General features: G+C 45.0%; 1 protein-coding gene across 2 annotated transcripts in view; it reads right to left on the reverse strand.

The window, feature by feature from the left end:
* LOC139550865 (guanine nucleotide-binding protein G(I)/G(S)/G(O) subunit gamma-12-like) overlaps window positions 1-27,336 on the reverse strand; it is a 59,230-nt gene that overhangs the window by 15,220 nt on the left and 16,674 nt on the right. The window lies entirely within an intron of this gene.

Genomic DNA, 27,336 nt, shown 5'->3' on the forward strand with positions numbered 1-27,336 from the left:
AATATGGTACTGGAACTGACTGACCCTGCATTCGGAAAGTATTCAGACCCTTTCACTTTTCCCATATTTTGTTACATTACAGCCTTATTCTCAAATGTATTTAAAAAATAAATAAATCATCAATCTACACACAATACCACATAATGATGAAGCGAAAACAGGTTGTTAGAAATGTTTGCAAATTAAAAATAAATAAAAACATTATTTACATAAGTATACAGACCCTTGTTTCCATTAATCATCCAAGAGCTGTTTCTACAACTTGATTGGAGTCCACCTGTGGTAAATTCAATTGGTTAGAAATTATTTGAAAAAGCACATACCTATCTATATAAGGTCCCATAGTTGACAGTGCATGTCAGAGCAAAAACCAAGCCATGAGGTCGAAGGAATTGTCCATAGAGCTCCGGGACAGGATTGTGTTGAGGCACAGATCTGGGTAATGGTACCAAAACATTTCTGCAGCATTGAAGGTCCCCAAGAACATAGTGGCCGCCATCATTCTTAAATGGAAGAAGTTTGGAACCACCGAGACTCTTCCTAGAAGTGGCCACCAGACCAAACTGCGCAATCAGGGGAGAAGGGCCTTGGTCAGGGAGGTGATAAAGAACCCGATGGTCACTCTTAAAGAGCTCCAGTGTTCCTCTGTTGAGATGGGAGAACCTTCCAGAAGGACAACCATCTCTGTAGCAATACACCAATAAGGCCTTTATGGTAGAGTGGCCAGATGGAAGCCATTCCTTGGTAAAAGGCACATGACAGCCTGCTTGGAGTTTGCCAAATGGCACCTAAAGGACTCTCAGACCACGAGAAACAAGATAATCTGGTCTGATGAAACCAAGATTGAACTCTTTGGCCTGAATGCCAAACGTCACATCTGGAAGAAACCTGACACCTGGCCAATACCATCCCTACGGTGAAGCATGGTGGTGGTAGCATCATGCTGTGGTGATTTTTTCAGCTGCAGGGACTGGCAGACTAGTCAGGATTGATAAGATGAACGGAGCAAAGTACAGAGAGATTCTTGATGAAAACTGCTCCAGAGTGATCAGGACCTCAGACTGGAGCAAAGGTTCACCTCCAACAGGACAACGACCCTAAGCCCACAGCCAAGACAATGCAGGAGTAGCTTCAGGACAAGTCTCTGAATGTCCTTGAGTGGCCCAGGCAGAGCCCGGACATGAACCTGATCGAACATCTCTGGAGAGACCTGAAAATAGCTGTGCAGCGACGCTCCCCATCCAACCTGACAAAGCTTGAGAGAATCTGCAGAGAACAATGAGAGAAACTCCACAAATACAGGTGTGCCAAGCTTGTAGCGTCATACCCAAGAAGACTCCAGGCTGTAATCGCTGCTAAAGGTGCTTCAACAAAGTACTAAGTAAAGGGTCTGTAAATGTCATATTTCCGTTTGAGTTTTTGCAAACCTTTCTAACAACCTGTTTTTGCTTTGTCATTATGGCGTATTGTGTGTAGATTGATGAGGAATAAAAACAATTTAATACATTTTAGAATAAGGCTGTAACGTAACATTTGGAAAAAGTGAATAATTTTGAATGCACTGCGGTATGCTTAGATACTTTCTTGTGTTCTTCTTATTTCTATTTCTTGTGTGTTTTTGTTCTACCTTATATTATTTTTAATATTATATTGTTATTATTACTGCAGTGTTGGGTTTAGAGCTTGCAAGGAAGGCATTTCACTGTACTTAACTGCAATTGTTGAAAGTAGACTTCTGCAGGTGTATGATTTGGTGTATGATATAGGTGTATGATTTGTTAAACTTTGCATTCAACGGTTTTTGCTTGGCATACATTTTAAAGTGAAAAAGTGAGTCTCCGTGTCACTGGCGGTGTCCCAGACCCCTGGTGGAGTGGGTGCGTACACCACTAGGTAACACTTGTCGCTTGCTATATGCCAGGGAGATAGCAGCAAGCGGCCACAATCCAGTGGGGGAGATGCTGCTTAGAGAGCAGCCTTCCGCGAGCTAGATTAGCAAAACAGACAAAAGGCTGGTCACATAACCGGATATCCTGTGTCTGTTCAATGTACGTGCGTGAGGCTCGCACCGGACACAAGGCATGTAACCTTTGTTGCTCTTCTGAAGCAAAAGGAGGAGGTGAAAAGGGAAATAGCTCAAAAACGAAGGACCTGTAGGACATAGCCATGACTTTTGGTGCGAAGGCCACATTTGGACGCAACATCACCTTAGAGTGGCCCGGGGCGAAATGAGTACAGGAAGGGTGTACGGAAAACGCGTGGATGTCCCCAACACGTTTAGCCGAGGCCAAAGCCATGAGCATGGAGGTTTTGTAGGGGAGGATCGTCAGATCCAACCAACTCCAGAGGCTCAAAGGGACCTGCACACAGTGCCTCCAAAACCAGTGTCAAGTCACATGTGGGCGCAATAGGTTTAAAGACCGGTCTGAAACGTTGTACACCTTTCAGGAATCACACAACCAGGGTGTGAGCCCCCTGTGAGGCTCTGTCAACTCCCACATGAAAGGCTGAGATAGAGGCCATGTACACTTTTAGCGTGGAGAATTCCCGCCCCTGCTCGAAAAGCTCCTGTAGGAACATAGGATGCCCCTCACAGAGCACTGAACTCAAGGTTCAAATCCTTTATCTTGTCACGAGAGTTCAAACGCTTGCCACTTATTTGGAGACAGCCCTCTTCTGGAGGGTGCCTTTGTAGACTGAATGAAATGTTTCTTTCCCTGTGCCGCGGCAGGACCATCTCTCACCTTGCCCCTGGAAGGGGGGTGGCGCTTGTGCTAGGCAGACTGGTGTTGCGACTGGGAATCAGGCCGGTCGACCTGGTGCTGGGCCCAGACCCTGGTGTAGTCTGCTAAGCCGGCGGAGCTCCGCCTGTCGGCCTTCTGGAAGGTGCCCCTCCCCGGCATCCAAAGGACCGCCGAGGGAGAAAAGCGTGCAGCGCCTCTAACTGCTTATTTTTGGCTTGCATAGCCTCCAGGGCCGAACAACCCAATGGGAGCAATCGGCTAATCGTGCTACATCTGTCTGTCCCTCGATGGCACCTCCGAAAGTGTCAGCCAATGATGATGCTGTGCCACCTCAGTAGCGCTCATGCTCTTCCCGAGCGCCAGAGCAGTGCACCAGGACTGGGCGCAGAATGAAGTCGGCCGCAACATGGATCTCATCCAGGAGCTCTGTGTGGGGCTTACCTGTGGCCAAAGCCGTGCCCAGCTCCTCCAGCAATTCTGTCTGGTAAACCTGCAGCACAGTGACAGATGACAGTAATCGGGCAGCCACCCCCTCTGCACGATACACCTTATCCAACTGAGCAGCCAAAAAGTGACAGTGCTTGTTAGGGAGCATAGGATAGGCATTAGCCACGGGCTAGGTACAGGGCTAGGTAACAAGATAGCTTGCCATACACCGGAGGCGTGTGCACCAGCCCTGCCCCCTCAATATCCTGTAGCGTGAAGAGGAGGCTGCCCTGGAACTAAGCTCTTCATCACCCGAGAAACCCCCAGAGCTGTCCAGAGACACCAAGTCATCTTCCGAGCCTGGGCCCTGTATTTAACTAGCCGTGTCACTATCTCCCTGCTGGGATGCTAGTTCCACCTGTTCTGACCATTGCCCCAAGTCCCTCACCGCTTCCTGCACCTCGGTCCCAGCCAAGGCACAGATATCCGGAAAAAGGAAAGTCACTATTGGTAACTCCAAGCTTCGGCAACGATGCTAGTCTTTTCAGGGAGTTTGCACGCAGTACATGGCAATGCGTCCACGGACTGGTTAGAGTGAGGGCCGCCTAAGCGTGTTCCAAGGTAAGAGAAACTATACACAAATCGTGAATATCTTTCAGATAACTAGTATAACAGCATAACTGGTGGCATGATCTCGACACCGAACCCGGCTTAGCCATCGTCATCTCGGTTGTTTTCTTAGTCATTCTTCCAGAAAATTGAAGAATAACGAATTGTTCTTGATAAGGAAACAAATACAAACTTCAGCACACAACATCCAGGGGGTGAGCACGCTCTACCACTATGGAATAGTTTAATTGGCGCAACATAAGACCGTCTAGTTTTCCAATTGTTTGTTTTCGTAGCGTGAATCATTCCTGTTCACACTGAGGTGAAATAACTGAACGAATGAATCCGAGCCTCACGCTTATCACCTGTGAAAGGCGGGGCTACCAACGAGGCGCGGTTTTCATTGGTCTTGCCAAGCGTGATTGTAGATCCTTCAACCGAAGTCGCGACAGTGTGACTCCCCATAGTATGTTGTACCGAAGTTGTACCGACTGACTGAAAGGGAACCCAGCCAATGCGATGACAACATAAGCACCAATAGCCTCATGCAGCAGTCCTAAAAATAGCCTGGCCAGTAGCCACTGGCTAGCGACCGTGGAGTAAGCAGGGAACAGGAGGAGTTGCCAGCTGGGTAGGATCCAGATTGCAGACAGTGGGTCTTCCAGCGAAGTGCACAGGAGCCCTAATTCTCCAGTAATGGGGCCATTATCAGGTCCCAGGCAGCCAAAACAAACAGAGGCTTATGGGAGATAATGTCCCTAAGACGTCACCACAGACGCAAGAGGGTGACATACAGGAGCCACGGTGGCCAAGTGGCAAAGGCAATGCCTGACAGCCCTTCGGAAAACAAATGGCATTGTTTCGAAAACTAGGCATATACAGAACTAGGCATATAAACCAGGGCCACAGAGCAAATAGTTGAGCTGGAAATGATCATAATATAGTGTATGTCTTCTTTTTGTTGTGAAAACAGGGAAAGTTGTGAGGACTGGAGAAATAACGACTGAGGAATTTGAGAGAAGAGGAGATTAGAACAAGTGTGAAGACAAAGAGAGAAGCAGAGAAAGAGCGAGGGAGAGTTTGAAACAGAGTGAGCAGAAAGAGAGATAGAGTTCAGATGGGGAAAGCAAGCACTGCAGCTGTATGTGTGATGCCATAGGCGCCGTGCCAAAATCTGCTCCAGCAACAGTAGCACCATAAAACTTAAAGCTATTGTGTCCTCTTGCTCTCGCCTCGCCTCTCCTCTATTGAATACTGCTATTCATGATGCAGGCGGAGTGATACTTTACAATTCAACACCAATCTCCATCTCTCGCCCCAAGAGAGCCCTGACTGTATGGAACAATAAACAAAGTATTCTTTCTGTCCACTCCCAGAGCTAGTCCAGCTTCATGTGCATTACTACATTACTGTTTCCAAAGAAAGTAGGTGGCATTTATAAGGCTAAAGGTCCACGGTGCACCCTGCATTCCGCCCTCTCCCTCCTCCTCCCTCCATCCGGGGCAGGTTTAGGGGTGAGAGAGCGAGGGAGCAGGTACAGGAATAATGGCATATGCACGTCATACCAAGCAGAGGACAACAAAGGGAGCGTCATAAAATCGGGTTTATTTTCCATGTTGACAGGAAGTTGGCTCAATAGAAAGTTGGAGCAGGTTTGAGAGGGGAGGAGAAGACAGACAGGAATACAGTAGGAGCTAGCCAACAAAGGACTTTAATGCACATCAGCACACCATATGGGTCTTTGATATTTCGCTCCTGCTTGCTGATTGGCCAAGAACATTCAATTAGTGACAACATTCTGCCTGACAACATAACCCCAGGCAAATTGATGATATACCACAGCCTCTTGCGCATTATCATTTTAGCACATGTTTATAAAGGAACATCTTAACCATTCATTACAGATGGACACGAAAGAAAGAGAGAGAGTGTAGCCTGTCCACATCACCTTTTATGAGACAACATCAGCTGGAGCCTCTGCCAAGAACAATCATTAAAAGATCAATAGACATGCACTAAGCACACCACTGGGCCACTAAACTCACAATGAAAAGTGATAAAGTAACAAACATCACTCTATGAAAGGGCAAATGGTGGTCAAAAACAAAAAAAGCACACATTTCCATGTTGGCACCATTTCCTCTGCAAGAAGCAAATGAACCTATTTACAAATTAGCAGAACGCGTGTGTGCGGTGTATGTATGTGCGTGCGCGCATATGAGCATGTGTATGTTCATACGAGTAACGTGTGTGCATGTGAGCAGTATGCATGTGTGTGAGAGTGCACGTGTGTCATGCCTCAAACTACAGCACTGCCACCATGAGTTAATGGCATAGTTAAATGAAGGAACGTTTGAGAACATGCACATACTACATCTGTATCAACTCGGTCAAGTGTCAATAGTATGTTGACCTTTGGCCCTGCAGCTCAGAGTTGAACTCTTTCGACAGACTAGACTGGATATCTGTTTTCTGCCACCTGTCATGTTCTGAAACCGCTGGAAGTGGCAAGGATCAAAGGAGAAGAGACACTCAACGAACAGACACCACTAGAACACTACTAGAAAGTTAGACTGTTGGGTTCTGTATGTAAAGCCTCCTCCTAGTTCTAGCTTTAAAAGGTGTGGAGTAAAGGGGATGCTTTCAACGCTTCTTAAAAACAAGGAAAGTATCTCATACACTTTTACAACAAACTCAAGGAATGACAACAACAAAAAAGGCAATTTCAATTAGTGTGTTGACAATAGTCAGACAGGGTTTGGCTCTCTGTGCGTACTCAAGTACTGAAGATCGAAAAGGACTGAATCATCCGCCATTATCTGTCAGCTTCGACATATCCAAGCGGGCCTGAACAAAAACAACAGCCATGCGTACGCTGGAAAGAATTACACAAGTGATGGGAGGCGAGGTTTCTGAATGAGTCAGCTAGCCTTCCTCCACACATCAAATCTTTTAAATCAAATGTGATTCGTCACATGCTTTGTAAACAACAGGTGTGGACTAACAGTGAAATGCTTACAGGCCCTTCCCAACAATGCAGAGAGAAAGAAAACAGAGAAATAACAGAAAAGTAAAACGTAATAAAAGTAATATTAAATACACAATGAGTAATGATAATTTGACTATATACACAGGGTACCAGTACCGAGTCGATGTGCAGAGGTACAAGGTAATTGAGGCAGATGCGCTACATGACTAAAAGTATGTGGACACCTGCAAGTCAAATATCTCATTCCAAAATCATGGGCATTAATATGGAGTTGATCCCCCCCTCTGCTGCTATAACAACCTTAACTCTTCTGGGAAGGCTTTCTACTAGATGTTGGAACATTGCTGCAGGGACTCGCTCGTGAGGTCGGGCACTGATGTTGGGCGATTAGGCCTGGCTCGCAGTCGGCGTACCAATTCATCCCAAAGGTGTTTCGATGGAGTTGAAGTCAGGGCCAGTCAAGTTCATCCACACAATCTCAACAAACCCCTTCTGTATGAACCTTGCTTTGTGCACGTGTGACATGGTGAAGTTGAACCCAGGTACAGAGAATGGACCAGACAAGGAATCAATGATTAAGGATTTACTTTACTGAGAAAAGATAACATAAGGATCACAGTAACACAAGAGAAAACAACAAACACTAGGACTAGACACTCACTCAGGGGATGACCACACAGGGCAACCGAAATCAAGCTTCTGCAAAGAGAACAGAAAACACACCTCTTTTAAAGGGGGAAATCACAATGAGGAAATAGAAAACACCTGAGTGTAATAATAGTCTCTAGGGCCGTCTCTGCCGCCCTCTGGTGCCAGGAGGAACCATGACCCCCCAGGAGCCAAGACGACCCCCACGTTGTTGTTCAAAGTCTCGAACCAGACCCGGATCCAGGATGTCCCGGGCATGCACCCACGCCCGCTCCTCTGGACCGTAGCCCTCCCAGTCCACCAGGTACTGCAGGGTCCCTCGGACCCGATGAGCCTCCAACAGGCACCAGACCGTGAAGGCTGGGCAGCCATCCACAAGTTGAGGGGTGGAGGAGCAGGTGTGGGGGGAGAGAATGGACTGGTCCTTACCAGCTTGAGACGGGAGACATGGAAGGATGGACAGACCCTCATAGATCTGGGAAGCTGGAGACGATAGGTGACCGGGTTGATGCGACTCAGGATCTTGAATGGTCCTATGTAGCGCGGAGCGAGCTTCCGCGAGTCCACCTTTAGGGGAAGATCACGGGTGGACAGCCACACGTGTTGACCCGTTCGGAGGAGTCGAAGAGGCCTTCGGTGTCAGTTTGCCTGGTGTTGGTGTCGCGCAGAGGAGCGGAGCAAGGAGGATCGCGCTCTGATCCAGGTGTGGCGTCATCGCCTAATGAACGCCTCGGCTGATGGCACCCCCGCTTCGGCCTCTTGTTCAGGAAACGGGGGGTGAACCCGAACTGACACTCGAACGGCGACAACCCAGTGGACGAGTTCGGCAGTGTGTTATGAGCATACTCCGCCCAAAACGAGGAACTTGCTCCAGTTACTGGCCTAGGTAGAGATGAAACAACGGAGGAACTTCTCCAGCTTCTGGTTGGTTCACTCAGTTTGCCCATTCGACTGTGGGTGGAACCCCGAGTAGAGACTCACCGACGCCCCCAACAGGGAGCAGAAGGCTTTCCAATACCGTGCAACGAACTGGGGACCACGATCCGAGACAATGTCCTGGGGAAGTCCGTGTAGTCGAAAGACATGGGTAATCATGAGATCAGCAGTCTCCTTTGCTGAGGGCAACTTGGGTAAGGCAATGAAATGGGCTGCCTTGAAGAACCGATCAACGACCACCAGGATAGTGGTAAGCCCTTGGGATGGAGGTAACCCTGTGATAAAGTCTATGGACAGGTGGGACCAGGGCCAGCTGGGGATGGGCAGAGGTTGAAGCAACCCAGCCCGTCGCGGTTGTGAGGACTTTCTTTGAGCACAGGTGGAACAGGCCGCAACAAAGAACCTCACATCCTCAAACATGTTGGGCCACCAGAATTTCCGCCTCAGGAACTCCAGTGTCCGATTAACCCTTGCATGACCAGTTCATTTAGAGGAGTGTCCCCATTGTAGTACTCGGGAACGGGCTGATTGCGGAACGTAAAGTCTGTTAGTGGGTCCCCCACCGGGGTCAGGTTCTCAGGTCTGGGCTCATCGGACCGTGGTCTCAATACTCCATATCACAAGGGCCACAATGCGTGAGCTGGGGATGATGGGCTCGGGGTCCCTCTCCTCGTTAGATACATCGTGTTGGCGGGACAGGGCGTCTGCCTTCTGATTCTTGGATAGACTAGTGAAAATCATAATAAGGAAATAGAAAACACCTGAGTGTAATAATAGTCTCTTGGGCCGTCTCTGCCGCCCTCTGGCGCCAGGAGGAAGCGCAGAATCGTCTAGAATGTCATTGTATGCTGTAGCGTTAAGATTTCCCTTCACTGGAACGAAGGGGCCTAGCCCGAACCATAAAAAACAGCCCCATACCATTATTATTCCTCCACCAAACTTTACAGTTAGCACTATGCATTCGGACAGGTAGCGTTCTCATGGCATTCGCTATACCCAGATTCGGCCATCGGATTTCCAGATGGTGACGTGTGATTCATCACTCCAGAGAACGCGTTTCCATTGCTCCAGAGTCCAATGTCGGCAAGATTTACACCACACCAGCCGACGCTTGACATTGCGCATGGTGCTCTTAGGTCCGTGTGCGGCTGCTCGTCCATGGAAACCCATTTCATGAAGCTCCCGACGAACAGTTCTTGTGCTGACGTTGCTTCCAGAAGCAGTTTGGAACTCGGTAGTGAGTGTTACAACTGAGCACAGACAATATTTACGCGCTACGTGCTCCAGCACTCGGCGGTCCCGTTCTGTGAGATTGTGTGGCCTACCACTTCGTGGCTTAGTCATTGTTGCTCCTAGATGTATTCACTTCACAGCACTAACAGTTGACCAGGGCAGCTCTAGCAGAGCAGAAATTTGACAAACTCCTATGACCAGTGTTGAAAGTCACTGAGCTCTTCAATAAGGCCATTCTACTGCCAATGTTTGTCTATGGAGATTGCATGCCTGTGTGCTCGATTTTATACACCTGTCAGAAACGTGTGCGGTTGAAACAGCCAATTCCACAAATTTGAAGGGGTGTCCACATACCTTTGTATACTTTTGTATATAAAAATATAAATGGAACATGCAACAACTTTAAAGGTTTTATTGAGTTAGTTCATATAAGGAAATCAGTCAACTCAAATAAATGTATTAGGCCCTAATCTATGGATTTCACATGACTGGGAATACTTTGGTCACAGATACACACCACCACCTGTTCACAATGTTGAAGTCAGCAAACCGCTCGCCAACATGACGCCATCTGCTCGGTATAGTTGAAACTGGGATTCACCCGTAAAGACCCCACTTCTCCAGCGTACCAGTGGCCATCAAAGGTGAGCATTTGCCTACTGAAGTCGGTTACGACACCGAACTGCAGTCAGATCAAGACCCTAATGAGGGAGACGAGCACGCGGATGAGCTTCCCTGAGATGGTTTCTGACAGTTTGTGCAGAAATTCTTGAGTTGTGCATCTGTCCAGGGGGCTAGTCTCAGACGATTCCGCAGGTGAAGAAGCCAGATGTGGAGGTCTTGGTCTGGCGTGGTTACACGTGGTCTGCAGTTGTGACGCCGGTTGGATGTACTGCCAAATTCTGAAATGACGTTGGCAGCAGTTTATGGTTGAGAAACTAACATTCAATTCTCTAGCAACAGCTCCGGTGGACATTCCTGCAGTCAGCATGCTAATTTCATGCTCCCTCAAAACTTGAGACATCTGCGGCATTATGTTGTGACAAAACAGCAAATTTTAGATTTTTTTTATTTTGGCCTTTTATTGTCCCCAGTACAAGGTGCACCTGTGTAATAATCATGCTGTTCAATCAGCTTCATGATATGCCATACCTCTTCGGTGGATGGATTATCTTGGCAAAGGAGAAATGCTCACTAATAGGGATGTAAACACATTTGTGCAAAAGATTTGAGAGAAATAAGCTTTTTGTGCATATGGAACATTTTTGGGGACCTGCTATTTCAGCTTATGAAACATGGGACCAACACTTTACATGTTGCGTTTATATTTTGTTCAGTATACATATAACTAGGAATAAAGTGACAGATGATTAAAAAGTAGTAACAGTGTACAGTGGGGCAAAAAAGTATTTAGTCAGCCACTAATTGTGCAAGTTCTCCCACTTAAAAAGATGAGAGGCCTGTAATTTTCATCATAGGTACACTTCAACTATGACAGACAAAATGAGAGAAAAAAATCCAGAAAATCACATTGTAGGATTTTTAATGAATTTATTTGCAAATGGTGGAAAATAAGTATTTGGTCACCTACAAAACAAGCAAGATTTCTGGCTCTCACAGACCTGTAACTTCTTCTTTAAGAGGCTCCTCTGTCCTCCACTCGTTACCTGTATTAATGGCACCTGTTTGAACTTGTTATCAGTATAAAAGACACCTGTCCACAACCTCAAACAGTCACACTCCAAACTCCACTATGGCCAAGACCAAAGAGCTGTCAAAGGACACCAGAAACAAAATTGTAGACCTGCACCAGGCTGAGAAGACTGAATCTGCAATAGGTAAGCAGCTTGGTTTGAAGAAATCAACTGTGGGAGCAATTATTAGGAAATGGAAGACATACAAGACCACTGATAATCTCCCTCGATCTGGGGCTCCACGCAAGATTTCACCCCGTGGGGTCAAAATGATCACAAGAACGGTGAGCAAAAATCCCAGAACCACACGGGGGGACCTAGTGAATGACCTGCAGAGAGCTGGGACCAAAGTAACAAAGCCTACCATCAGTAACACACTACGCCGCCAGGGACTCAAATCCTGCAGTGCCAGACGTGTCCCCCTGCTTAAGCCAGTACATGTCCAGGCCCGTCTGAAGTTTGCTAGAGAGCATTTGGATGATCCAGAAGATGAACGGGAGAATGTCATATGGTCAGATGAAACCAAAATAGAACTTTTTGGTAAAAACTCAACTCGTCGTGTTTGGAGGACAAAGAATGCTGAGTTGCATCCAAAGAACACCATACCTACTGTGAAGCATGGGGGTGGAAACATCATGCTTTGGGGCTGTTTTTCTGCAAAGGGACCAGGACGACTGATCCGTGTAAAGGAAAGAATGAATGGGGCCATGTATCGTGAGATTTTGAGTGAAAACCTCCTTCCATCAGCAAGGGCATTGAAGATGAAACGTGGCTGGGTCTTTCAGCATGACAATGATCCCAAACACACCGCCCGGGCAACGAAGGAGTGGCTTCGTAAGAAGCATTTCAAGGTCCTGGAGTGGCCTAGCCAGTCTCCAGATCTCAACCCCATAGAAAATCTTTGGAGGGAGTTGAAAGTCCGTGTTGCCCAGCAACAGCCCCAAAACATCACTGCTCTAGAGGAGATCTGCATGGAGGAATGGGCCAAAATACCAGCAACAGTGTGTGAAAACCTTGTGAAGACTTACAGAAAACGTTTGACCTCAGTCATTGCCAACAAAGGGTATATAACAAAGTATTGAGATAAACTTTTGTTATTGACCAAATACTTATTTTCCACCATCATTTGCAAATAAATTCATTAAAAATCCTACAATGTGATTTTCTGGATTTTTTTTTCTCATTTTGTCTGTCATAGTTGAAGTGTACCTATGATGAAAATTACAGGCCTCTCTCATCTTTTTAAGTGGGAGAACTTGCACAATTGGTGGCTGACTAAATACTTTTTTGCCCCACTGTATGTGATGAGTCAAAAACGTTGGTGCAAAAAGGTTCAATGCAGACAGTCTGAGTAGCTATTTAATTATTTAGCAGTCTTATGGCTTGGGGGTAGAAGCTTTTCAGGGTTCGGTTGGTTACAGACTTCGTGCATCGGTACCGCTTGCCTCTAGTTGCACAGGTGACATGCTGGTAGAAATGAGGTAAAATGGATTTTGTTTTTCCTGTATTAAAATCACCGGCCACTAGGAATGGCGCTTCTGGATATATGTTTGTTTATGGCCTTATACAGCTCGTTGAGTGTGGTCTTAGTGCCAGCATCGGTTTGTGGTGGTAAATAGACAGCTACGAAAAATATAGATTTAAACTCTCTTGGTAAATAGTATGTTCTTCAGTTTATAATGAGGTATTCTAACTCAAGCGAGCAAAACCTCGAGCTTTCCTTAATATTCAAGATCATGCAGCAGCTGTTGTTAACAAAGAGACACAAACCTCCTCCCTTGAGCTTACCCGACACTCTCATTCTGTCCTGCTGGTGCATAGAAAAACCAGCTAGATGTACTGTATATTATCCATGTCCTCGGTCAGCGATGACTCTGAGAAACATAGGATATTACACTTCTTCGGGTCCCGTCGATAGGATAGGCTCGAACGGAGCTCGTCCAGTATGTTCTTCAGTGATTGTACTTTTTCCAATAGAGCGGAGGGTAGAGGCGGTTTATGTAATCGCCAACGTAGTTTCGTCAGGGTGCCCTCACGTCGGCCTCTATTGCGCCGCCTTTTTCGAGTCTCGGGGATTAGGGCCTTATCCAGGGTGAGCAGTATGTCCTGAGCCTCCGACTCAATGAAGTAGAAATCTTCATCCAAATCAAGGTAAGTGATCGCTGTTCTTTTAGTCATAGGAAACGATGGCGGAAACATTATGTACAAAAAAAGTTAGCTAGCTGTAACTTATTGGGCGACCCGACCAAATTCACATAGAAATGTGACTTAAGTCTAAGAAGCGGTAGATCTGTTCTATGTGCTCTATTTCTATGCTTCCTGTTCTTAAGTTTTATTTTCTGCGTCTTTTACATTCGGTTTTGTACACCTGCTTCAAACAGTTGAAAATACAATATTTTTGGTTATGGAAAAGATATTTCACAACGGTTAAAATGATACAATGATTCTCTACACTAGACTTGCTAGTTGTCACACAAACTGAAATGAGGCAAATTATTAGAATTGTAGCAACCAGGAAATGGCGGCGCGATTTCTGCATAGTGCATCATGAAGATCAGCGCAAAAAAAACAGGTCAGGAGCCCGTAACACGGCAGCTATACATTGCAGCGCCATGCTCTAACTAGCATGGGGAATGTTCAAGGAGGATCCCATGAAAGGAAAGAGTCAGTCATAACTCAAGAGTTACTGTAGGACATGCGTGTACATGTATTGATGTGACCTATCCATGTAAATCCCCAGTTATTGGTGTAACAGGAAAAAAAGTGTCACTCTGAGAAGTGTTTCCCCTACCATTACAGTTACCCCCACCTATTAAAAATTACAATTGGCTTCAACTGAAAGTTTGGGGTATTGGCATGGCAGCCATGAAAGTTGCTTCAGGGGCCTTTGCCTCTATGCAAATGTCTAGGCGAAACACTGACAAAGTCAACACACTGAAGAAAAGGTAGAAATGTAATTTAAGAGCAGCCCTATTGCATTTGCTGCAATATCATGTCGTCATTGCATTTGTATTCATATGATACTACACAGCTGCTACGCTAAAGGCATGTCCAGATTTTATGATTTTATGACATGTTCAAGGAAAGGTCAGGGACTGTTTGCATCTAAGAGCGGGAATGGGCAGGGTCAGGTCATGAGAGTTCAACCCAATAACATCTGACTAAGGGAAAACAGAGAGTGAAAGGAGAAGAATGTAACAGAACAAGAATGTAGGCCTAGGAATGCCAACCAATGTGCCAAGACTTCAATACATTTTCAAGTGGGCTTCACATGAAGTTTCCAACAATGTATCACCTGCTCAAAATCACACAGATATTACAGAATTATAGAAAACAAGCGTTTGATTTTTCTTTTCAGACATTGAGATGGAGGACAAGAGACACAGAGGAAGGAAGTTGAAGGCTACAACAACCCTTTTGGATTTGCTTTTCAGACATGAGCGAGGGGGAAAGAAAGAGAAAGAGAGACAAAAAGCAAGAGCAAGATAATGAAAGAGGGACAGGGGGACAGGGGGAGAATACACCATGCTTTCCCTATCTTGCATCAGCGGGAAATCCTTGAACCTTGTGACCCCTGGTTCAGCTGTAGATCCATCAGTGTACAGCCAGCCACAGCCAGTCAGCCAGACCTCCAACCAAACACAAACAGAAAGACAACCAGACACAGACAGACAGCCAGGTTAGCAGCAAGCCAGCCCGCCAGCAAGACAGAGACAGCAATTTATATGTGGCATTGCACCATGGCAAAATCACTGCTGCCATGCCCCAAAAATATGGAACATGAAAAAAATATTTCTGCCAAGGCGCACTTTGAAGATGCTAGAACAGTCAACATTTACTTTTCCTCTGCAAACAAAACGAGTAATGAATCGAAAAAATCTGTTATGTGTTCTATGCAAGATGAAAAATTCCTCTCCAGGCACATTCGAGTTGAGTGCCATCTTGCAATTGCAGGGAAAACAGCTGTTTTGATGGCCTTTGTTAAAAAGAGGGGGATGCCAGCTTTCCATTCCTACTTTATTTATTTATCAACTCCTACATATGCACAAACTGCATCTTTTTAAACCCAGAGTTTTTAGCAGCGCCATGGTTAAGCATGTTACCCCTCTGCAATTAGTTGTGAGTGCATAGGGGAGATTGGGGCTAAATGAAACATGGGTAACTTTGGTAAAACATAGCTCTATCTTTTTAGGGGAAATACTTAAAATATTATGATGAGACAGATTACATTTTTAGTTGAGCAAGAGTAGTGGTAATCAGGCAAAGTGTTGGGGGGAAAAATGGTGACATGAAGTGGTTTCTGTGAAAGGTACAGGCAGGGGGTGAGTTACTCCAGTGTCGGGTTACTCCAAATTACACTGACACAGTGTTTCCCAAACTGCCCTGGGGACTCCAAGCGGTGCACGTTTTGGTTTGTGCCCTAACACTACACAGCTAATTCAAATGATCAAAGCTTGATGATTTGTTGATTATTTGAAGATTATTTGAATCAGCTGTGTAGTGCTAGGGCAAAAAACAAAACGTGCTCCACTTGGGGTCCCAAGGACCGAGTTTGGGAAACCCTGGCCTAACAGGTAATACTGTATATTCACTGTGTTTATGCAATAATTTTTGCGACATAAAATTCATCAATATAATGCTAACTATTTAAAAGATCACATTTGGGATCTAGCTAGTGATTAGCCCAATAGGATAAATGCAGATAGGCAACCCCATCTTTCAGTTGAGCTACAGGTGATAATGCGCACTTCTAATAGCATATTTGATCATATGGACAGCGTGTGTGTGTGTGTGTGTGTGTGTGTGTGTGTGTGTGTGTGTGTGTGTGTGTGTGTGTGTGTGTGTGTGTGTGTGTGTGTGTGTGTGTGTGTGTGTGAGAGAGAGAGATGAAGTAAGTGCTCTTTGTTATTATACTGTTTGGAGAAGTCCTAAATAATATATACACTGGACAAAAATATGAATGCAACATGTAAAGTGTTAGTTTCATGAGATGAAATAAAAGGTCCTAGAAATGTTCCATACGCACAAAAAGCTTTTCTCTAAAATTGTGCACACATTTGTTTACATTCCTGTTAGTGAGCATTTCTCCTCTGCAAAGATAATCCATCCACATGACAGGTATGGCAAATTAAGAGGCCAATTTAACACAGGTGTCCCTTGTGCTGGGGACACTGAAAGGCCACTGTAAAATGTGCAGTTTTGTCATGCAACACAATGCCATGTCTCGTTTTGAGGTAGTGTGCATTTGGCATGCTGACTGCAGGACTGTCTACCAGAGCTGTTGCCAGAGAATTTAATGTTCATGTCTACCATAAGCCACCTGCAATGTCATTTTAGGGAGTTTGGCAGTACGTCCAACTTGCCTCACAACCGTAGACCACGTGTATGAGCGGTTTGATGTCAGCGTTGTGAAAACTGCCCTGTGGTGGGGTTATGGCATGGGCAGGCATAAGCTACGGGCAACGAACACCATTGCATTTTAGCAATGGCTATTTGAATGCACAGAAATATTGTGCTCAGATGCATATCTGTATTCCCAGTCATGTGAAATCCATAGATTAGGGCCTAATTTATTTCCATTGACTGATTTCCTCATATGAACACAGTAAAATCTTTGAAATTGTTGCGTTCATATTTTTGTTCAGTATACTTGTTGCCCTACATTATAGCCATGCCCTCAGTTTGCTATTAACGCTAAACGCGATGGCTCCTTTGTTCTAATTATGTTGGTAGTCCTCAGTTTATAGTTAATGTTAAGCCCATATTCACCTGGCACTACTAGGATTTCATGCATCGTTTTTTTTATGTGTACGTAATGTTTCCCTTTTGTATCGCCCTTCCAGACCACCACATCCTTCCTATCCAACCTAAAGGCCTTACAAACCCAACTCCCCCCCCCCCCCTCCCTCTCCTCCTGCGGTGATGTCAGGGATCCAAGGGAGTGGGGGTGGACAACATGGGGTCAAACTGAGGTCACTTCCTGGAGAGACCACCCTGATATCTGTCACAATGATGCCCTTTACATCCCCTAACCCTTTGCTCTTGTCTTTTCTCTGCACCACTACATGAGGCTGTGGTAAAGGCTGCACCTTTCACACTACCATAAAGATGTAGCCAGTTTTGTTTGAAGATGGTGACCTTCACAGAAAGTGAGTGTCTACTTACTAACACTGGGCCAATTTAAGGTGCTAGTGTACAAGCAAACTCAATGCAGCAGAGTGGACTCTATTAGGCTGTTAATGAGTTGCAAATAAAGTTTTGTGCACTTTGAATGTGGCTGAATGTCAATGCAGAGCCTGACTTGTGTAGGATGAGATGGACATCAGTGTCTGCATCTCTGACACCTGTGTGCCTCAAACACAGAACAAGAGACAACTTTGGGGCCCAATGAGCATAAAGGTTAGCGTCATTTCTCTCACACAAACCTCCACAGGAGTCCATTTCAGTTCTTACCTTAAACACAGAACGCTGAAAACCATCCCAGGCCTGAACATAAGTAGCCTTGCACAAGCAGAAACAGCTCATAGGGCAGGAGCCTGTCTGCTGTAGCTTGGTGTACAAGTACACTCTCTGGACAGTATGCTAGTACAGCACAGGGCCTTAGCCCCAATCCATCTCCTTAATGCTCAGTGTCAAGCAAAGACTCCTCATGGCCCATTTTTTACAGTCTTTAGTATGACTCTGCCAGGGATTGAACTCACAACCTTCCAAACTCAGGGCAGGTGCCATAACCACAAGGCCACTGAATAGGCCTGAACAAGGACCCACAAATTACCCACAATCCTTCCATTTGTTTGGGTTGCCAGTCAACTTCCTTGAAGACTGAAGAAATTAAATAATTAATCAAACTGATATCAATTCTGAGCAATTTGAAGCTTGAGCTCCACAAAGAGAATAGTTTACAGAAGATGGCGCTGCTGATTGGCAACACAAGAAACACTTCAATTTCAGCACATTATTGTATCACTTTCATTGCCCATGCTTTTATCAACTTGACTGCCTGTCATGTGCATTTGAGTCACTTCAGCAGACTCTCTTATCCAGAGCAATTAGGGTTAAATGCCTATCTCAAGGGCACAAAAACAGATTTTTCACCTAGTGGGATCAGGGATTCAAAACAGCAACCTTTTGGTTACTGGCCAAACACTCTTAACTGCTAGGCTACCTGCCACCCTATGTACCCTTGAACTTCCTGTATTTGAATGTCATCAATAAAAAAATCATTATTTATACCACTTCCTCCTTATCGGCCCATCCCAGATGAAGACATATCTACTCTATGACATTTACCTTTCTGGCAGGAAGTTGATGTGGCTACTAAAGGCTCCGCCCCTTAGGGGAAATGCCCATATAAGGACAACCGGGTTAAGAAATACTGTAGTGTACAAGCCAGTGTCAGTACTAATATTTGTGCATGTTAGAGAGAGTTGGTGTCTTTATGAAAGGTGTGTCTTCCTGTGTCGCCCTGACAGGAGTCTACATAACTCTTGGCCCAAAGATACACTCACAGGAAGCCTTTTATGCAACTCTGACACAGCCTACACAAAGGAGACCTATGAACCATCAAAATATATGGATCCAAAAAAGGGCAAATTGCAAACTGACAGGAAATGTGCTAGTGGTAATCGCAGGTAAATGCAATTGGGTCTGCTAAATTTAACACCAGCAAAACATCTCAAATCACCAAGAGAAAATGGAAAATGACAGTAGCCTAACCCATTTCATGAGAAAGTTATCATTGGCAGTCTGAGTTCCAGAATAGAAAATAACACCTGCCAGTGTTTTCTCAAGCAAACCACGAAGCAATAGGCCTGCTATACAGTGTACACATGTTTTCTTAGAGTAAACGAAACACCGTTTGATCCACCAGCAACCCACAGTGTTATCAGAGCTGGTGACAGCATAGTGGGATCAATAAACGAGAGACAGATATCTCTAGGAGCGTGGGGGATAAAAATACACACTTCACAGGGCTGCTAGAGGCTACTTCAATGGCGCCAGGTCGCCCGGATATCCAGACAGCGTAAACTTTACCTGAGTGACCCAACTGTCGTTTGTATAACACACAGACACACACTACTCTACCGTGTGTGCGTTTGAGAGAGGATAGGAGAAAACAATACGAAAGGGCAGTGGATGAGTATACTCAGTAAAGGTTGAAGTTAGCCCACCTGGCAACGCCAAGTTGGCAGAAGGAGGAAGAAGGGAGAGGAGGATTGTCCTGGACCTTGTAGTAAAGCCCCTCGTCCCTGTTTCCATAGTAACACGTGACGTGGGGTTAAAGAAATCCACAATGCATAACTTCCCATCCTGACTGCATCATTAACTAACAGGGAACTATGCACCTGCAAATGAGGACCCTATTACCCTACTGACTAAGTGCACTGAATTTAACTTACATTAACATAACGTTGTCCTCTACCAAACAAAGCAGCCTCGTTTCAAGAATGGGGACGTAGGAAATTTAGCAGAGTTGTGGACTCGAATTACATGACATGGATTTGAGTCACAAATTTGATGACTTGAGACTTGACAGAAAATAAAATAACTTGAGAGACTCGACTTGGAGCTTCAAGACTCGTATTTGACGACTTCAAATTATCTGGCGAGGTTTTGTAACGTTTTGTTACTCATTTTGTGGCACAGATTCTCTCTGGATTATTCTCCACGCAGCCAAAACAGTAGTTGCAGCATCGCCCTTGCAAAAAAACGTGCAACAGATTGGCTAGTGAAAAGCACACTCGGCCCTCTGATTGGACCAGTCAATCCACACAGGTCGGGTGAGTTAGCAAACAGATTACTGATGTGCTGTACAGCTAACGGATTGGGTGCAGCGCAAATGTCAAAGTGTAGGGAGAGAGGATTGCCATAAATAAATATGCAGCTCCAAAGAATGTTGGTGATCCAGAATATTAACTGTTTACTTTACAAGCTCACTAGCATTGGGGCATCAACCAATAATTACTACCTTAGGCCTACTGCAATTGATCATTTACTTATGAAGCTTGCCGTAAACGCGTCTCCATTTATGCTCTCGAAACTCTCCCCTGTGGAGACCACGCTGTTCTCTTGTTGAACTGCTTGCTGTTGCTTTTACACGTTTAAATGCATATGTGGTAAATCTATATTGCATCTAATCCTACAATAATTGCTAGCATTTCATCATTCCCGTACCATTGATCGCAACACTTAGACATTTCTGTTTCATGTTTGATATGATACAATTTAATTTACCATTTCTTACCCTCAGTGGGCGCGATGTTTATTGTTCACATGAATATTCTCAAGACTCGAGGTAGAACTTTTGTTCATATTGCTCCAGAGTGGCGCGATTTTCCCAGTCAAAGCTCATGTTTTCACGTGTTCCCAGTTGTCTTGAATGCACTGAATCAGAGATTACCGAGTTTTGAACGCAGCATGTGTCCTATAGATGTGGTAAAGGAGTCAATAGAAAGCAGACATTCCCTTGACCATATTGGCTCACATTCAACAAATCTGATCTATCAAAGTGAATATTTGTCAAATCCGTCATAAATGTGGTTACTAAATCCGATTTGGATATAAATTCAGCAAAATTAAGAAACGTCCTCTCACTGTCAACTGAGTTTATTTTCAGCAAACTTAACATGTGTAAATATTTGTATGAACATAACAAGATTCAACAACTGAGACATGAACTGAACAAGTTCCACAGACATGTGACTAACAGAAATGGAATAATGTGTCCCTGAACAAAGGGGGGGTTCAAAACCAAAAGTAACAGTCAGTATCTGGTGTGGCCACCAGCTGCATTAAGTACTGCAGTGCATCTTCTCCTCATGGACTGCACCAGATTTGCCGGTTCTTGCTGTGAGATGTTACCCCACTCTTCCACCAAGGCACCTGCAAGTTCCCTGACATTTCTGTGGGTAATGGCCCTAGCCCTCACCCTCCGATCCAACAGGTCCCAGACGTGCTCAATGGGATTGAGATCCGGCCTTTTCGCTGGCCATGGCAGAACACTGAGATTCCTGTCTTGCAGGAAATCACGCACAGAACGAGCAGTATGGCTGGTGGCATTGTCATGCTGGAGGGTCATGTCAGGATGAGCCTGCAGGAAGGGTACCACATGAGGGAGGAGGATGTCTTCCCTGTAACACACAGCGTTGAGATTGCCTGCAATGACAACACGCTCAGTCCGATGATGCTGTGACACACCGCCCCAGACCATGACGGACCCTCCACCTCCAAATCGATCCCGCTCCAGAGTACAGGCCTCGGTGTAATGCTCATTCCTTCGACGATAAACGCGAAAACCGACCATAACATAAGTGAAGAGCACTTTTTGCCAGTCCTGCCTGGTCCAGCGACGGTGTGTTTGTGCCCATAGGCAATGTTGTTGCCGGTGATGTCTGGTGAGGACCTGCCTTACAACAGGCCTACAAGCCCTCAGTCCAGCCTCTCCCAGCCTATTGTGGACAGTCTGAGCACTGATGCAGGGATTGTGCGTTCCTGGTGTAACTCGGGCAGTTGTTGTTGCCATTCTGTACCTGTCCCGCAGGTGTGATGTTCGGATGTACCGATCCTGTGCAGGTGTTGTTACACGTGGTCTGCCAATGCAAGGACGATCAGCTGTCCGTCCTGTCTCCCTGTATCGCTGTCTTAGGCGGACATTGCAATTTATTGCCCTGGCCACATCTGCAGTCCTCATGCCTCCTTGCAGCATACCTAAGGCACGTTCACACAGACGAGCAGGGACCCTGGGCATCTTTTGGTGTTTTTCAGAGTCAGTAGAAAGGCCTCTTTAGTGTCCTAAGTTTTCATAACTGTGACCTTAATTGCCTACCGTCTCTAAGTTGTTAGTGTCTTGACGACCGTTCCACAGTTGCATGTTCATTAATTGTTTATGGTTCATTGAGCAAGCATGGGACACAGTGTTTAAACCCTTTACAATGAAGATCTGTGAAGTTATTTAGATTTTTACGAATTATCTTTGAAAGACAGGGTCCTGAAAAAGGGACGTTTATTTTTTTGCTGAGTTTATTTGGCTGTTTTCGCTGCATAACATGAAGAAGTTGTCTCTTTTCAGGTCTAGAAGTGACTGCTAAATGCTAACTCACGTTCATATAAACTGGTTAGCATAGCTAGCATACATAAATCAGTGGTGGAAGTTAAAGTTGTTATTAACTATAATGCAGTTGATTGGGGATGATGACTTGAACATGTATTGTGGTCGACATCCTTACAAGCGTTATACTCAGATTTTTACCTCAACATAGTGTGAAATTCACATATAAACAATAGCCTAAATGTATGCTAATTTTGCTAAGGGCAATGAGGAGACTTTGGACAGCCCTTTCCTCCATGCATTTCCATGGCAATTCCATTGTTTTGGTCGAGTTCGACTTGGCCTTGACTTGAGACTCGACCCCATTCTAGTTGGGACTCGATTTGATAGTCGGATCTTGTGGTCTTGTCGAATATTGTGATCTTGTCGAATATTAGGGTCTTGGTCCCATCTCTGGTATTTATTCAGTCTGCGGTTGTGACTTTAGTGTATTTACATTCTTTAATCCACATTTACACACACGAGACACTTATCTTCTAAGGCAGCAAATCCTCACATACGCACAATATCAGAGTGATGTATGTATTATAATATTTGGATATCTCACTATAAGCAAGGTACAATGCACTGCAGCAGGAAAGTTTTATACTGTCTGATTGCAAAGACAATGTGAGACGGGTGGGAATGTGGTCTACTGCGCCACTAAGTGGCCATAAAGAGGAATTGCCACATATGAGCCATGCCAACCCTAACCTAAAACATGCAAATTCCGGCTGATTGTAAAGGCCCAGTGCAGTCAAAAACATGATATTTGTATGTTTTATATATATTTCCACACTGAGGTTGGAATAATACAGTGGAATTGTGAAAATGATGTTAATGCCATTTTAGTGTAAGAGCTGTTTGAAAACAACGCCTGAAATCTCTGCCTGTTTTGGTGGGATGGAGTTTTGGCCTGCCTGGTGACATCACAAATGTTCTCCTCCCCACTCCCAGACAGTCGAAGCTAAATTCTTGCTTGAGAATTGCTCTTTGCTAAGATGCTATTTCTGTGTCTTTTTTTTAACCATTTTAATTTAAAACAATCACAGTAAGGTACTTAATTTTTACCCAGAAATGATTTGATATCGAGATATAAATGGCTGCAATGGACCTTCAAGAAAATAAAGTGTTCATTTCATTATTACCTATGTTTCTGTCAAGTAAATGTAATGTTAGGACAATGTTTTAAAGAAATGATACCTTTGAGAAAGTGGCCCTTTCGAGAGCTGTATACAGGGATGAAATGTCACTGACAAAACAATGGCAACCAAACATCCTTTCATAATCTGAGACGCTATAATATAAAACAAGTTTCAGCAACAAAGTTCCACAGTAAAACTATCACTTTTTTCCATGAGGAGCACAGAGTCAGAAGCAACCCCTAGCTAACCCCGACAATCGTGTTGATGGGTTTGAAGCAATAATGGTAAAAGCTAAATTTCCCCCTCCAATAGACCAATAGAACTTCTGCCATATTAATTATACCTATCCCATCTTTTCAGATCTACACAAGTGCCTTTGACCAGGGCAAGGAATTATTTCTAGACAGCACCACAGCATATTAATTACATAATTTAGTACAATGACTAACACATTTTTGCATACTTAGCAAAATACACATACAGTTTAGCATTTGTTTTGAATGTGCTCTGTGATTGACTATGTTGGTCTTCCTGCTTACAGGTTTTATAGGTACAGTGCATTGGGAAAGTATTCAGACCCCTTGACTTTTTACACATTTTGTTATGTTACAGCTTTATTCTCAAATGGATTAAATTGTTTTTCTCCCTCATCAATCTACACAAAATACCCCATAATGACGAAGCAACAACAGTTTAGTTTTTTTTGTGTGCAAATACTATGTTTACATTAGTATTTCAGACCCTTTACTTTGTTGAAGCATCTTTGGCAGCGATTACAACCTCAAGTCTTCTTGGCACACCTGTATTTGGGGAGTTTCTCCTATTCTTCTCTGCAGATCCTCTCAAGCTCTGTCAGGTCTCTCTAGAGATGTTCGATCGGGTTCAAGTCTGGGCTCTGGCTGGGCCACTCAAGGACACTCAGAGACTTCTCCCGAAGCAACTCCTGAGTTGTCTTGGCTGTGTGCTTAGAGTGGGTGTCCTGTTGGAAGGTGAACCTTCGCCCCAGCCTTCTTCATCATTTCAGTTTGTCCGTGATGTGTACGCCGAGGAACTTAAAACTTTCCACCTTCACTGCTGTCCTGTCCCGTCGATGTGGATAGGGGGGTGCTCCCTCTGCTGTTTCCTGAAGTCCACGATCATCTCCTTTGTTTTGTTGGCGTTGAGTGAGAGGTTGTTTTCCTGACACCACACTCCGAGTGCCCTCATCTCCTCCCTGTAGGCTGTCTTGTCGTTGTTGGTAATCAAGCTTACTACTGTTGTGTCGTCTGCAAACTTGACGATTGAGTTGGAGGCGTGCATGGCCACACAGTCATGAGCGAACAGGGAGTACAGGAGGGGGCTGAGCACGCACCCTTGTGGGGATCCTAGTGTTGAGGATCAGCGAAGTGGAGATGGTGTTTCCTACCTTCACGACCTGGGGGGCGGCCCGTCAGGAAGTCCAGGACCCAATTGCACAGGGTGGGGTTGAGACCCAGGGCCTCAAGCTTAATAATGAGCTTGGAGGGTACAATGGTGTTGAATGCTGAGCTGTAGTCAATGAACAGCATTCTTACAAACGTAATCCTCTTGTCCAGATAGGATAGGGCAGTGTGGAGTATGATGGTGACTGCATCGTCTATGGACCTATTGGGGCGGTAAGCAAATTGAAGTGGGTCTAAGGTGACAGGTAAGGCGGAGGTGATATGATCCTTAACTAGCCTCTCAAAACACTTCATGATGACAGAAGTGAGCGCTACGGGGCGGTAGTCATTTAGTTCAGTTACCTTTGCATTCTTGGGTACAGGAACAATGGTGACCATCTTGAAGCATGTGGGGACAACAGACTGGGATAGTGAGAGTTGAATATGTCCGTAAACACACCAGCCAGCTGGTCTGCGCATACTCTGAGGACGCGGCTAGGGATGCCGTCTGGGCCAGCAGCCTTGCAAGGGTTAACACGTTTAAAATGTCTTACTCACGTCGGCCAGGGAGAAGGAGAGCCCACAGTCCTTGGTAGCGGGCCGCGTCGGTGGCACTGTTTTATCCTCAAAGCGGGCAAAGAAGATGTTAATTTGTCTGGAAGCAAGACACCGGTGTCTGTGACGTGGCTGGTTTTCCTTTTGTAGTCCGTGAGAATCTGTAGACCCTGCCACATACGTCTCTTGTCTGAGCCATTGAATTGCGACTCCACTTTGTCTCTCTATTCTCACATTTTGCTTGTTTGATTGCCTTGCGGAGGAAATAACTACACTGTTTGTATTTGGCCATATTCCCAGTCGCCTCCATGGTTAAATGTGGTGGTTCACGCTTGCAGTTTTCGCCTGAATGCTGCCATCTATCCACGGTTTCTGGTTAGGGTAGGTTTTAATAGTCACAGTGGGTACAACATCTCCTATACACTTTCTTATAAACTCACTCACCGAATCAGCGTATACGTCAACATTATTCTCTGTTGGCTATCCTTTGGCAGTTATCCTTTGGCAGTTATATCTTGTCGGAAAATGTTATAGTTAGGGATGGAAATGTCAGGATTTTTGGTAGCCTTCCTAAGCCAGAATTCAGACACGGCTAGGACATCCGGGTTGGCAGAGTGTATTAAATCAGTGAATAAAGCAAACTTAGGGAGGAGGCTTCTAAATCAAATCAAATCAAATTTTATTAGTCACATACACATGGTTAGCAGATGTTAATGCGAGTGTAGCGAAATGCTTGTGCTTCTAGTTCCGACAATGCAGTAATAACCAACAAGTAATCTAACCTAACAATTCCACAACTACTACCTTATACACACACACAAGTGTAAAGGGATAAAGAATATGTACATAAAGATATATGAATGAGTGGTGGTACAGAACGGCATGGCAAGATGCAGTAGATGGTATAGAGTACGGTATATACATATGAGATGAGTACTGTAGGGTATGTAAACATAAAGTGGCATAGTTTAAAGTGGCTAGTGGTACATGTATTACATAAAGATGGCAAGATGCAGTAGATGATATAGAGTACAGTATATACATATGAGATGGGTTGAGACCCATCTCAATCTAACAATCTAATGTTAACATGCATGAAACCAAGGCTTTTACGGTTACAGAAGTCAACAAATGAGAGCGCCTGGGGAATGGGAGTGGAGCTAGACACTGCAGGGCCTGGATTGACCTCTACAGGGTATGGCTAAAGGCTATAAGAACTGGTCGTTTAGTGCATTCGGAACAGAGAGTAAAATGAGCAAGTTTCTGGGCGCGGAAGAATAGATTCAAGGCATAATGTACAGACAAGGGTATGGTAGCATGTGAATACAGTGGAGGTAAACCTAGACTTTGAGTGACAATGAGAGAGGTTTTGTCTCTAGAGACACCATTTAAACCAGGTGAGGTCACCACATGTGTGGGAGGTGGAACAAAAGGGCTAGCTAAGGCATATTAAGCAGGGCTGGAGGCTCTGCAGTGAAATAAGACAATAATCACTGACCAAAACAGCCATGGACAAGGCATATTGACATTAGGGAGAGGCATGCGTAGCCGAGTGATCATAGGGTCCAGAGAGTAGCTAGGCGAGCTGGAGACACGGCGATTCAGACCGCTAGCAGGCCGGGGCTAGTATTCAGACCTTTTGCTATGAGACTACAAATTTAGCTCAGGTGCATCCGGTTTCCATTGACCATCCTTGAGATGTTTCTGCAACTTGGAGTCCACCTGTGGTAAATTAAATTAATTGGACATGATTTGGAAAGGGCAACTGTCTATATAAGGTCCCACAATTGAATGTGCATGTCAGAGCAAAAACCAAGCCATGAGGTTGAAGGAATTACAAGACAGGATTGTGTCGAGGCACAGATCTGGGG

Source organism: Salvelinus alpinus, chromosome 23 (genome assembly GCF_045679555.1).
Source record: "Salvelinus alpinus chromosome 23, SLU_Salpinus.1, whole genome shotgun sequence".
In the NCBI taxonomy this organism is placed as follows: Eukaryota; Metazoa; Chordata; class Actinopteri; order Salmoniformes; family Salmonidae; genus Salvelinus; species Salvelinus alpinus.